This window comes from Scyliorhinus canicula, chromosome 5 (assembly GCF_902713615.1).
Source record: "Scyliorhinus canicula chromosome 5, sScyCan1.1, whole genome shotgun sequence".
Lineage (NCBI taxonomy): Eukaryota > Metazoa > Chordata > Chondrichthyes > Carcharhiniformes > Scyliorhinidae > Scyliorhinus > Scyliorhinus canicula.
In genome coordinates, this window is record NC_052150.1 from 149,174,881 (window position 1) to 149,187,003 (window position 12,123).

The following is a 12,123-nucleotide window of genomic DNA, read 5'->3' on the forward strand; positions in this document are numbered from 1 at the left end:
CAGCACTTTGAATTGGGCCGGATTTGAAACTGGCGCTGATTTGTGCAACAATGGGCAGGATTCTCCGCCCTGCCAGCTGGCCAATGGGGTTTCCCACTGTTGACAGCCGCACGCTGTCAGGAAATCCCCAGGCGTAGGTGCACTACCGACACAACGGAAAATCCTGACAGTGGAGAATATGTTTGAGCTGGCGAGATTGGACATCAGTTTTAGGGGATGGGAGGAGTAGGGGTTGAAAGAATGAGAGATTTGTTTTTGGAGGGGCAATTTGCGAGCTTGAGGAGTTGTCGAAGAAATTAGGGCGTTCGCAGTTGAATACATTTAGGTGTCTACAGGTGCGCAATTTTGTGAAAAAGATCTTTCTGACATTCCCTGTTGTGCTGCCATCCTTCTTTCTGGAGAGAGTTTTGTCAATCTCCAGGGATGGAGGAGGTGAGTACCTCGGGGATTAATGGAAAGGCCAGATGCACAAAATTGCGTGTCTGAAGGTACCAGAACAGATTTGTCCCAGAGAGCTGAAACTTTACCAATAGTTCCTCCAGACCAACAAACTATCCTTCCCCGAACAAGTCCCCAAATCTCTCAAGACCTTTCCTTTTGCACGACCTAAACGTCGAGTCTAAACTCGTCGGCACAAATACGTGGTTATCACAAATAGGGGTTAGTAATGACATGGATCTATGCTTAAAATTCTGCCTAAATTGCTTCCGTATCCTAAGTGTGGACACCACCATTGGGTTTGATGAATACCACACTGGGAAAATGGCCATGGGTCAGAAAACAATGCACCTAAGCTAGAACCTCTATATTAACTCACCTCCACCCATACCCCTATGGGTCTTGGATCACTGAGCCATCCCAAAACCTTCTGAATATTGGTTGAAAAAGCAGAAAAACAAATTGGGCAGCGATAGACCCCCCCCCCCCCCCCCCAACTGCCTATCCTCTGAAGAACTACTCAACGTAACTTTGGGGTCTTCTCTGCCCATATAAAGAAGGCAACCAATTTATTAACCTGAACAAAAAAGGATTTGGGGGGAAAAGTAGGGAGACACTGAAAAAGAAATAAAAACCGAGGGAGGTGTGTTGTTCCTTGTGTCTTAATAAAGCTTGTAGTCTCAAAGGTGGAGAAGATGCTTTATTGTGAATTTGTTCTGTCTTCAGAGCTTAACTTACAGCTACCTCAAATGCTGCCTGCCTGTGTGTCTTGCTCCCAGTTCTGTGAAGTGTGTCCTCACTTCCTGTCCCTCTGTATTTATAGCTCTCCCGTGCTCCCTCTAGTGCTTGCTCAGTTGTATTGCATCTACTCAGATCTACAATCACCACATCCCCCTTTTTTCTTTACATATTTTCTGTACATCGTTAAAGAAAATTGTACAAAACAGTTAGATTACTTACGATATGTGTATCTATACAAGTGATGGTGCTATTGCATATTTTACAAAGCAAATTTATATTTATGAGTCCAATCGTAATAAAAACATTTATGAGTCCAAACTTGATGAATTTGTTCATTGAGTTTTTTCTTTTTCGTTGTTGACGTGGTGAATGTTGTCGGTGTTCTTATTATTTTAAGTAACCAATACGTCATCCCGAGGTGTTTGCATGGTCGAACCACTGATGTTGACTGACATGGACTTTTTTTTGTGCTTGTGGTATCGATTTAGAATGTCATCAGCCTTGAAAGCTGGTGTGCTTGCTTGTTCTGGACCAGATGTGAGTTTGTGAGATTCGTTGTCATCCCATGGCATGTTTGTAGTCTTGTCATTGTTTTGTAGTGTGCTATGGCATTGTCCTTCATGTGCAGAGTTGTATCATTTTGTACACGTTGTTGTTTCATTGCTGTTGTTTCTGTCGTTCCTGTCTTTGTTGTTTTCGTTGCCGTTCTTGTTGCAGTTTTTGTCGTTGTGCTTCTAGGTTTTGTTGGTGCTGTTGTTGTTCTTGTTTCTGCAGTGCTTCTTGCGATTTTTGTTGCTCTTATCACGCTTCATGTTGCTTTTGTTCTTGCTGTTGTTGTTCTCATTTCTGCTGTGCTTCCTGTGGCATTTGTTTTTCTTGTTATGCTCAATGAGTGGCCCGTGTGGATAATTTGAGTCATTGTCACAGTTATTGGTGCGAGTGTCCTTTGTGGAATCTGTTGCATTGAACATTTCGTCTCGAGAATGGTGAGAATGATCTGCTTTTTTGGTGCTCCTCTTCTGGAGTCAAATTCTTCACGATTTCATTTGACGCGGTCTCTCTGGACTCTTGGTGCTCCTCTTCCGGAGTCAAAATCTTCATGATTTCACTTGACGTGGCCTCTTTGGACTCTTGGCGCTCCTCTTCTGGAGTCAAAATCTTCATGGATTCTATTGATGTTGTCTCACTGGACTCTTGGTGCTCCTCTTCCGGAGTCAAAATCTTCATGGTTTCTATTGGCGTGGTCTCTCTGGACTCTTGGTGCTCCTCTTCTGGAGTCAAAATCTGCACGGTTTCTATTGGCGTGGTCTCTCTGGACTCTTGGGTGGCCCTACTCTGTGCTTCTGTACAGACAAGCTGAGAACTGTCAGTCTCGCTGTGATCCTGTACCTCCTGTATGTCGAGTGTGATCACCTTGTCACTGTTTTCGCATGCAGTGGGTAGTTGTACATTGTCTTCTTCTTGATTATGTGAGCTTGGTAGACTTTCATAGTCTGCTTGCTGCTCAGATACGGCGGGTTGACCTTCATGGTCTTGTTCATGCATGGTGTTTGCCAGGGAATGTTTGCTTGCTTCCCTTTTGGAGTCTTTCATCACTCTCATTGTGGAGCCTGTCATCGCTCTCTTTGTGGAGTCTTTCTGTGCTCTCTGTGTCGTCTTCGTCTTGGGTATTGCTGTCATCCAATGTATCGACGATCTGCCATGGCACCATGGTGTTGGATTCATCTACCACGAGTAGATTCGTGTTGAGCTTTGCAACCGTGTCGCTGATGCTGTGACCAGCATATCTGAATAACTCAGCCATGTCTGAGTAGTATTGTTTGAAAAACAAATCATCTTTTTTTGTTTCGGATTTTTTTTTGTTCTCTTCACTTTGGGTGGTGCAGACTGCTTTTTCCAGGGTGTTGTGAGAGTTATTTTCAACTGCTGGTTTAAGTTCAGGTGTTTTTCTGTCTTCTGAGGCAAGAAAATTTGGTTTTACAGCTTTAAATATCTTGTTTTCAATTTTCGGGCATTTCCCTTTTAAGTGGGCGTGGTCTGGATCCGCAGGCGTCATGACGCTCGTGACATCATGCGTAGGAATCAATCGCGCATGCGCAAATCGGCCTTCCTTTACTGTGCGGTTTTGTGTCCACTGTGCATGCGCATAACGATCAGTAACAAGAACTTTTTTAAACTGCGCGTGCGCGGCTTGCGCATGCGCAGAACGCAAAACGGGTGATTGTAACTGTGCATGTGCGGCTTCTGTTTCCTGCACATGCGCAGACGCAGACCTTTGTTCTTTGTGCCCCAGAGACTGAAAATGTGCTCCGACGCCATTTTATCGTGGATTTCAGCGTTTATTCTTTCTGAAAGTTGTAAGTTACCTTTTCCTTTCGATCTGTACTGGATTTCAGTGTTTTGGCTTTGTGAAAAATGTATTCTTCCTTTTGATCTGTACTTTTCACTCGCGATTTCTTGACTGAACCCTTTCTGTTCTTTTAGTGATTGTTTGAGTTTTGCATCACTCAGTCTCTGTGCAGTTTGGCCTCTGAGCATACAGTGCTGTTGAAATTTCATACAGTATTCTTCAAATTTTTTTAGTATTATTTGTAAGTTGTTGCTGTCTTTATCTTTTGAGTATTTAAAGCCATTATATACTTTTCTAGCTTCATGTCCTGCGATGAGCAGTGCTATTTTCATTTCGTCTGAGGCTGCTGCTAAATCATTAGCTATGATATAAAAATCGAACATTTGTTTAAATATTTTCCAGACATTTCTTACATTACCGGTCATGTTCAGCTGAGGTGGGCATCCAACCCACATCCTCGAATAAGCGAGGTCTTCCCAAGTCGAATGTCCAGTAGGAGTTCTTCTTGCCATTTTGGTCTTTCTGTGTCTGCAGCTGAGTTGTCTTGTAGTAAGCGTCTGAAGCCACTGCTGGTACCATGTGTTGTTCCTTGTGTCTTAATAAAGCTCGTAGTCTCAAAGGTGGAGAAGATGCTTTATTGTGAATTAGTTCTGTCTTCAGAGCTTAACTTACAGCTGCCAGTTCTGTGAAGTGTGTCCTCACTTCCTGTCCCTCTGTATTTATAGCTCTCCCGTGTTCCCTCTAGTGCTTGCTCAGTTGTATTGCATCTACTCAGATCTACAATCACCACAGGAGGATATTCATTTGAATAGCCTGGACCCTGCCCGCTGTGTCGAATTTAACATTGTCAACCGGACTGGTGTAATTCAACTTATGGAGCAGGGCCCAATCGTGGGCCACCCGGATACCCAAATAATGAAAGCTAGTTCTGGCAAGCCAAAAAGGTAGCAGCCCCAGATTGGCACCCATCCCGAGGGATTCACTGGAAAGTATTCCCTTTTCTCCAGATTCAATTTGTACACTGAGAAAGAGCCAAAAGCTCTTCATTAGCTTTATCATTTCACCCACAGTGGAGACTGGGTCACTTATATAAAGCAGAAGGTCATCCACATATAAGGATACCCTGTACTCCACAGCCCTCCCAGACCCGCCCCTTCTTATCCCCCTCCACTTTCCGGAGGATCTCAGTGCAATAGCCAAAGGTTCAATCACTAAGGCAAACTGGAGCGGAGGCAACAGTCAACCCTGCCTATAACCTCTATTCAATAAAAAGTACCTCGAGCTCAAGGTATTAGTGCACACACTCATCATGAGGGCCTTATACAATAAGCGGAACCAAGCAATAAAACCTTGCCCCAGACCAAAACTCCCCAGAATCTCAAAAATGAACCCACACTCCACCATATTAAATGCTTTCCCAGCATCCATAGGTATAATCACCCCTGGCTCAGGCACGGGAGAGGGGGAAAGAACCATATTCAGCAATCTATGTATATTGGCCGACAACTGCCGACCCTTAATGAAGCCTATGTCGTCTTCCTCAATCAGCTCCTGAAAACAGGGCTCCAAACGCAAAACCAACACCTTTGCAAGTAATTTGGCGTCAACATTCAACAACTATATGGGTCGATATGACCCACATTCCGTGGGCTCCTTATTCTTCTTCAATATATAACAAATAGAGGCCTGTAAAAGTATGATGGGCAGAGACCCCAGGACAAAGAGTCATTAAACAGGTCCATCATCAATTGAATCAGTTGATCCACATATTTCTTATAAAATTTGATGGGAAACCCATCGTGGACTCCGCAGAGAGCCGCCCTCAGCCAGCCCCACGCCTGTGCCGCGCGGGAGCCAACCAACCCTGGGGGGGCCAAATGCTACTTATGTGGGCAGTCAAAACACCACGGACAGCGCTACCCGACATGGAGAACCCTCTGCAAGGTCTGTGGCAAGAAGGGATATTTCGCTGCAGTGTGCCAGGTCTGCTCAATCGTCGCTATTGTCCCGGCTACCCCACGTACAGCCAGTGGGCGCCGCCATCTTCCCCTCCTCGGACCACGTGCGGCCCGTGGGTGCCGCCATCTTGTTCCTCCCAGGACCAATGGGCACCGCCATCTTGCCTTACTCACGACACGTGCAGCCCCAGGGCGCCGCCATCTTGCCTCCCCCAAGACATGTGCGGCTCATGGGTGCCGCTTTCTTCTCCGACTCAGGACCTCTGCTTGTGGGGCACCTCATCAGGCCATTCATCGCCTGCAGGAGGTCGCCAGGGTCGCCACATCCAAGCACCAGGAGGAGTTGATGAGGAGGTACATCCCTCCACCCTTTGCTTTGCCCGATGACGCGGTGCGGTCCGCCCGGTGAATTGAGAAGCCTTCAGGTTGTATGGCACAGTCCAGTGAGGCGGGGCTGAGCCATGTCTCTGTGAGACGTATGTCTGGCGTTAAGTTCATCCAGGGTCGGATAGATAAGAATATCGGATTGGGCTCACTAATAATGTGCAAATGATGTTTACTGTATGTGCGTTCCAATCTGCATTCTCACCGTTGTCGAGGTGACGGAGAATTGCGATTTGGCGTGAACTCGGTGTCCGCCGCAATTTTGGCATTGGATCCGACTCTTCGCTCCTATCGCATTTCCCGGTTTCGGCGGCAGCCAATGGAGAATCCCGCCCCTTGTTTCTCCAACAGTTTAAAATGGCAATTTCTGATTCCTGAAATATTTAAAAGTTTCTCAGGACTTGTTTTATCCTGGAATTTCAAAGTTTTATCTCATCCTTCCAGGGTCTGCCAACTCTGCAATCTGGAAATTGAAGCCGGTCTTCCAAGAGATCATATGGAGATTTCTGCCGCAGTCAAGAGTTTGAAATGTCTGTCTTTGGCTTCAAAACCTGTCTTTTCCCTGGAGAATTTCCATCGCATGTCTGCATCTTGTGTTTTGCTTCAGTTCAGAATGCTTCTTCAAACCTTTAGAACATAGAACATAGAACATTACAGCGCAGTACAGGCCCTTCGGCCCACGATGTTGCACCGTCCTGTGAATCCCTTCTAAAGTCCCTCTACACTATTCACCCTTTCAGGATTTTAGATTGCCTCTGCTATTTTCTGAGGTTTTGAGTTTTGCCAGTTGCTGCCACCATGCTGTAGATTGTTGGATACTGTTCAGTCGGTCTTAATGCAGTCTTCATAAGCTTTAGTAGAATAACAGTATGTAATTATTAATTACAAGAACTATATATATAGACAGTAAAGGGTTCAAGCTAGGAGCTATCTCCATGCTGGCTAGTGCACATGGTTGTCAAAAACAAAACTGATCCCATCGCATGTCTGCAGGTCATCTGTTCTCTTATGTCACTGTACTCAGTCGCACGTTAACCCGATATGTGCCAGACCCTGATACTACACCATGTACTTCATCCCTTTGCTGGTGTGTGCCAGCCTAGCTACAGTGATACTCCTGTACTTACCTTGCTGCCTGGCTCCAGCAATGATCGCCTTTGGAATTGGGTGCAGTCCCAGCATTAGCCTCCGTGCCCAGTGGCGCTGTTGGAACCAGAGAACTGCTAGCAATCTGATTAGCCGACAGCACTCAGAACTGGGATTTCTGCCTCAGGTGGGGACAAAAGTCCCGCCTCCAGTTATTTAAGGCCTGCCAACTATCAAATGGCACCTGGGCAAGCCCTCAGGGAGGAGGGTGGGACGGGCTCAACAGTGACAATTATGCCAGGGTGGCAGGGACCCTGGTGCAGCATAACGTTCTACCTGCTTTTCTCTCTCCTCAGAAGCTACCTAACGTGCTTAGATTTTCCAGCATTTTCTGTTTGTATTTCAGAGTTTTTTGTGTTTTCGGAGAACTTGGCCCATTGTTTGATATTACGAGCATTTCCATTGACATCTTGAAGTTCAGACTGAAATATAGATATTAGAGTACAAATGTGAATGATGGGTGACTGTGCCATTGCTTTTTTTTTGCTATATTGTGCATGTTCAGAGCAGTGTTTGTGGCATGTACATCATAGACACAGTCTTACCTGAGGTGTCTGATCTGTTGGGTAAGCTGGGTCTGCGAGGACTGCCTTTACTGCAGCAGTGAGAGAGACAGGCTTCCAACACTTCAAGAAGTGCAACTCAAATTTATTGAACTCTTAACTATCATAGATACTTTAACTGTGGGTTGACACTATGCTGAGTTGACTGGAGACCTGAGGCTAACCTGACCAGACTATCTGACTACCACATGGTGTATGTTCTAGTTGTTGCTCACGAGCTCTGACTGTCTCAGAGGCTGGATCCCAAGAGAGCGGGAAAACTAGTGCCCTCTGGCTTTATAGTGGTTGTGTCCTGTCTGGTGATTTTCTGCTGTGTTCTGTGTGTTCATTGGTCATCCAGTGTGTCAATCACTGCCTGTCTGTGCACCATCATATACCTGTGTGTATATTATGACATCTCCCCCCCTTTTTTTTTACTCTTAAAAAAATGTGAATAGGTCAATAAATAGTGAGTGTGTGTGTGTGTAGGAGCCTGACGATATACAAAGTATGTGAATGTATTCACATGGGAAGGTGTCTAGTGCAGATAGAGGGCAGATAACAAATTAGGAAGAAACAATGTGTACAGATGTATAAACGGATCACAAGGTAATGCAACATTCAGTCTATAAATTCAGTCTCTGTGGCAGGCGACGAATTCTGGTTGACCGCATTTGGCTCTATTGAGTCGGAGGCCATGCTCGTGGATCCTATGGAACACTTGTTTGAGGCGATCGATGTGCTCCTGAGGAGTTGTGGACCAGATAATGACATCATCGACGTACACTCGCACCCCCTCGATGTCCTCCATCATTTGCTCCATTATTCGGTGGAACACCTCCGAGGTGGAGATGATGACAAAGGGCATCCGGTTGTAACAGTAACGACCGAACAGGGTGTTAAATGTGCACAGCTTTCGACTGGACGCGTCCAGCTGTATTTGTCAAAACCCCTTGGAGGTATCCAGCTTCGTGAAAAACCTGGCGTGAGCCATTTCGCTGGTGAGCTCTTCTCATTTAGGTATAGGGTAATGTTCCCTCATGATGTTACAGTTCAAGTCTTTGGGGTCGATACAAATGTGAAATTCCCCTGATGGTTTTTTGACACAAACCATGGAGCTAACCCAGTCAGTGGGTTCCGTGACCTTAGAAATGACGCCCTGGTCCTGGAGATCTTGCAGCTGCTGCTTGAGGCGGTCCTTAAGGTGGTGCCGGCACCCGACGCGGTGCATGGACCACAGGGGTGGCATTCGGCTTCAGTAGTATCTTGTATCGGTAGGGCAGTGTGCCCATACTTTCGAAGATGCTGTGGTATTGTCCTATGATGTCAGTTAATTGGGTTTGGAAGTTGACATCTGGCAAGGCCGCTGCCTCAGCGGGTGACATGGCGTGAACCCGCTGCACAAGATTCAAGATTTTGCAGGCCTGAGCACCGAGCAGGGAAGCTCTGTTGGTTCCTACAATTTCAAAACGCAGGGTTGCTTTTGAAGAACGATGGGATACCGCAAGCTGGCATGAGCCACTGGCAGCAATGGCGTTGCTATGGTAGTCGAGGAGCTGGCAGGCCGGTGGAAGAATGCTTGGCTTGACGCGGTTGGTGTCAAGGTCAGACTTTGAAATGAGGTTCGCTGAAGCGCCAGTGTCCAGCCTGAACCGTATGCGAACCTTGTTGACCGTAAGGGTGGCAAACCACTCGTCGTCCAGATCAATGCTCATCACTGGGACTTGTTTCACCTTCTTGGCTGAAAGCATCGTATGCTTGGTGATGATGCCCACCCAGAATGGGGATGTGAGGCCCTCGGTGTCGGGATCTGGAACCATGTCGGAGTCGGAGTCTGCAACGGATTGCTGTACTGACCGGACGTTCCTGCGCTGCGGCTGGGATCGCTGTGTGTTGGGCAGTTAAGCAGATCTGCACAGGGCTGAGTAGTGGCCAAGCTTGCCACACTGCAGACAGCGTTGTGATTTCATGGGATATTGCCGCTTTAAATGGGTGGAGGCACAGTTGCTGCACGTCATGGCGCCGACATCAGGATGCTCTGTGCGCCACGGCGCATTCGCGGTGTGGTTGAACGATATGCGCACCAGGGCAGTTCGGTCGTCGGCGTCGCCGTCCCCCTGGTCGTGGCGCACATGCGCAGGAGCCCGGGAAAAGCACGCAAAATGGCCGCCATCATCCAGACTCAGGCCCTGGAGCTGTTTTACGGCCTGCACCCGCTCCGCATTGTGGGGGCCTTGCCGAGCCGTCTCTGTCGCCTTGATATGGGAGTACTGGTTATTAGCATGCTCATGTAGGACACAGGTCTCGATGGCGATGGTAAGGGTGAGCTGCTTAACTTTAAGGAGCTGCTGGCGAAGGGGATCGGAGTGGACCCCGAAAACGATCTGGTCGCGGATCATAGAGTCGGAAGTGGAGCCGTAGTTGCAGGATTGCGCGAGGATACGGAGATGGGTGAAGAAGGACTGAAAAGGTTCATCCTTACCCTGAAGCCTCTGCTGGAACACTTAGCATTCAAAGCTCTCGTTGACTTCGATGTCACAGTGGCTGGCAAACTTCAGCAGGACTGTTTTAAACTTTGTCTTGTCCTCGCCTTCAGCAAAGGTGAGGGAGTTAAAGATGTGGATAGCGTGGTCCCCGGCTGTAGAGAGGAAGAGAGCATCCGATGCGGCTTCGGGGTCGGTGGCTTCAAGAAACAGTTGGAACTTCTGCTTGAAAATCTTCCAGTTTGCACCGAGGTTGCTGGCGATACGGGGGAGGGCGGACGCTGTCCATGTTACCGGATGGCTGATCGCTGGTCAAAGGCAAACTAACTCAAGGTAGGTCCGTCAAACTCGAGCATGACTCACTGGTACCATGATGTGTTGGGTAAGCTGGGTCTGCAAGGACTGCGTTTACTGCAGCAGTGAGAGAGACAGGCTTCCAACACTTGAAGAAATGCAACTCGATTTTATTGAACTCTTAACTATCATACATACTTTAACTGTGGGTTGACACTATGCTGAGTTGACTGGAGACCTGAGGCTAACCTGACCAGACTATCTTACTACCAAATGGTGTTTGTACTAGTTGTTGCTCACAGGCTCTGACTGTCTCAGAGGCTGGATCCCAAGAGAGCGGGAAAACTAGTGCCCTCTGGCTTTATAGTGGTTGTGTCCTGTCTGGTGATTGGCTGCTGTGTTCTGTGTGTTCATTGGTCATCCTGTGTGTCAATCACTGCCTATCTGTGCACCATCAGATACCTGTGTGTATATTATGACAGTGCCAAATTGTGGGAAGTCGTTTACCACCAAAGTCGTTTAGGAATTTCTTCCTCAAATTCTTTCAACTTCTGGACATGGATGGTGGAATTCAATCAATCATCACCCTGTGATGAACCCCTAGTAATGTGGTGCAAAGTAAAATTTCATCTTGGCACCAGCTATGACTCCAGTTCTCGAATGTACCTCTTCGTGCAGAGCTTGTAAACTGTCTTAATCAAAGAGAAAAAGTTCTGTTTAGATTCCTTTGCTGATCTTCCACATTTGCTCTTTAAAGCAGCAACAACAAATTTTTATATTAACAAGGCGTAGCAGTCCTTTAAGAGCTCTTCCTATATTTCCCACCCATTACCTTTCATAACATTCTGCACACCCTTTACATTCATAAAACAATTACAATGAGCTGTGATAATGAGCTGACTTTGGAAGAGGTCAGCTCCCTCTTCAGTTGGTAAATAGATTGCAGGAGTGAAATAATTCGGCTTCCATTTTAGCTAATACTGCAAAAGCTGATGGAAAGTTTTGGGGAAAGATGCAGGGTGGAATTTAACAAAAAAATTTTGAAGTTAATTTCTGGTGGGTTTAACAGGGAATATCCTGCCAGCTCTGCCGACAGGTTCCCCATCGCTATCAAACAACACTTCGTCACTTTTTTGGGCCCTGGGGAGTTTCTCACTGGTTTAGCCCACACTTAGAGGGCGGGATTGTCCGTCCCGCCAGCCCTGTTTTCAATGTGCGCCCCCGGCAGCAGCGGGATTTTCTCTTCCCACAGCCGGCCAATGGGGTTTCCCATTGTAGCCACCACACGCCTTTGGGAAACTCGCAGACGTGGGTGCGCCGCCAACGAAGCAGAGGATCCTGCTGATGGAGAATCCTGCAGAATTTTTTCAGCACCGGGGAGCTGAACTCAGAGATCGGGCCACCATTTTGAAAAGGTGCCCCAATCTCTAAGTGAACATGTGGGTCCCTCCCACACCCGAACCATGAGCAATGTTACCTCGCAGCACGGCAACAAGAGATCTGACATCGTTAACTGGGTGCTCAAGCTCAATTAACATATCATCACATAGCACACAATAAAAGGAAGCAGAGCAGAAGCAGCTGAGGGACGGGCACCTGTGTCTCCTGAAGTGCATAAAGGAGATGGTTCTCTTTATCATGGTACCACCTGTGACAGGGCTGTGAGCAATCAACATTTCTGAGAACATTGTGGATGATGGTGAGGGATGAGGATGCAGTCTGCAGAGGAGATTAGGACAGATGGAGATGTGAGGGTATGTTTGGGAGAGTGAGAGGTGATGTCCCTT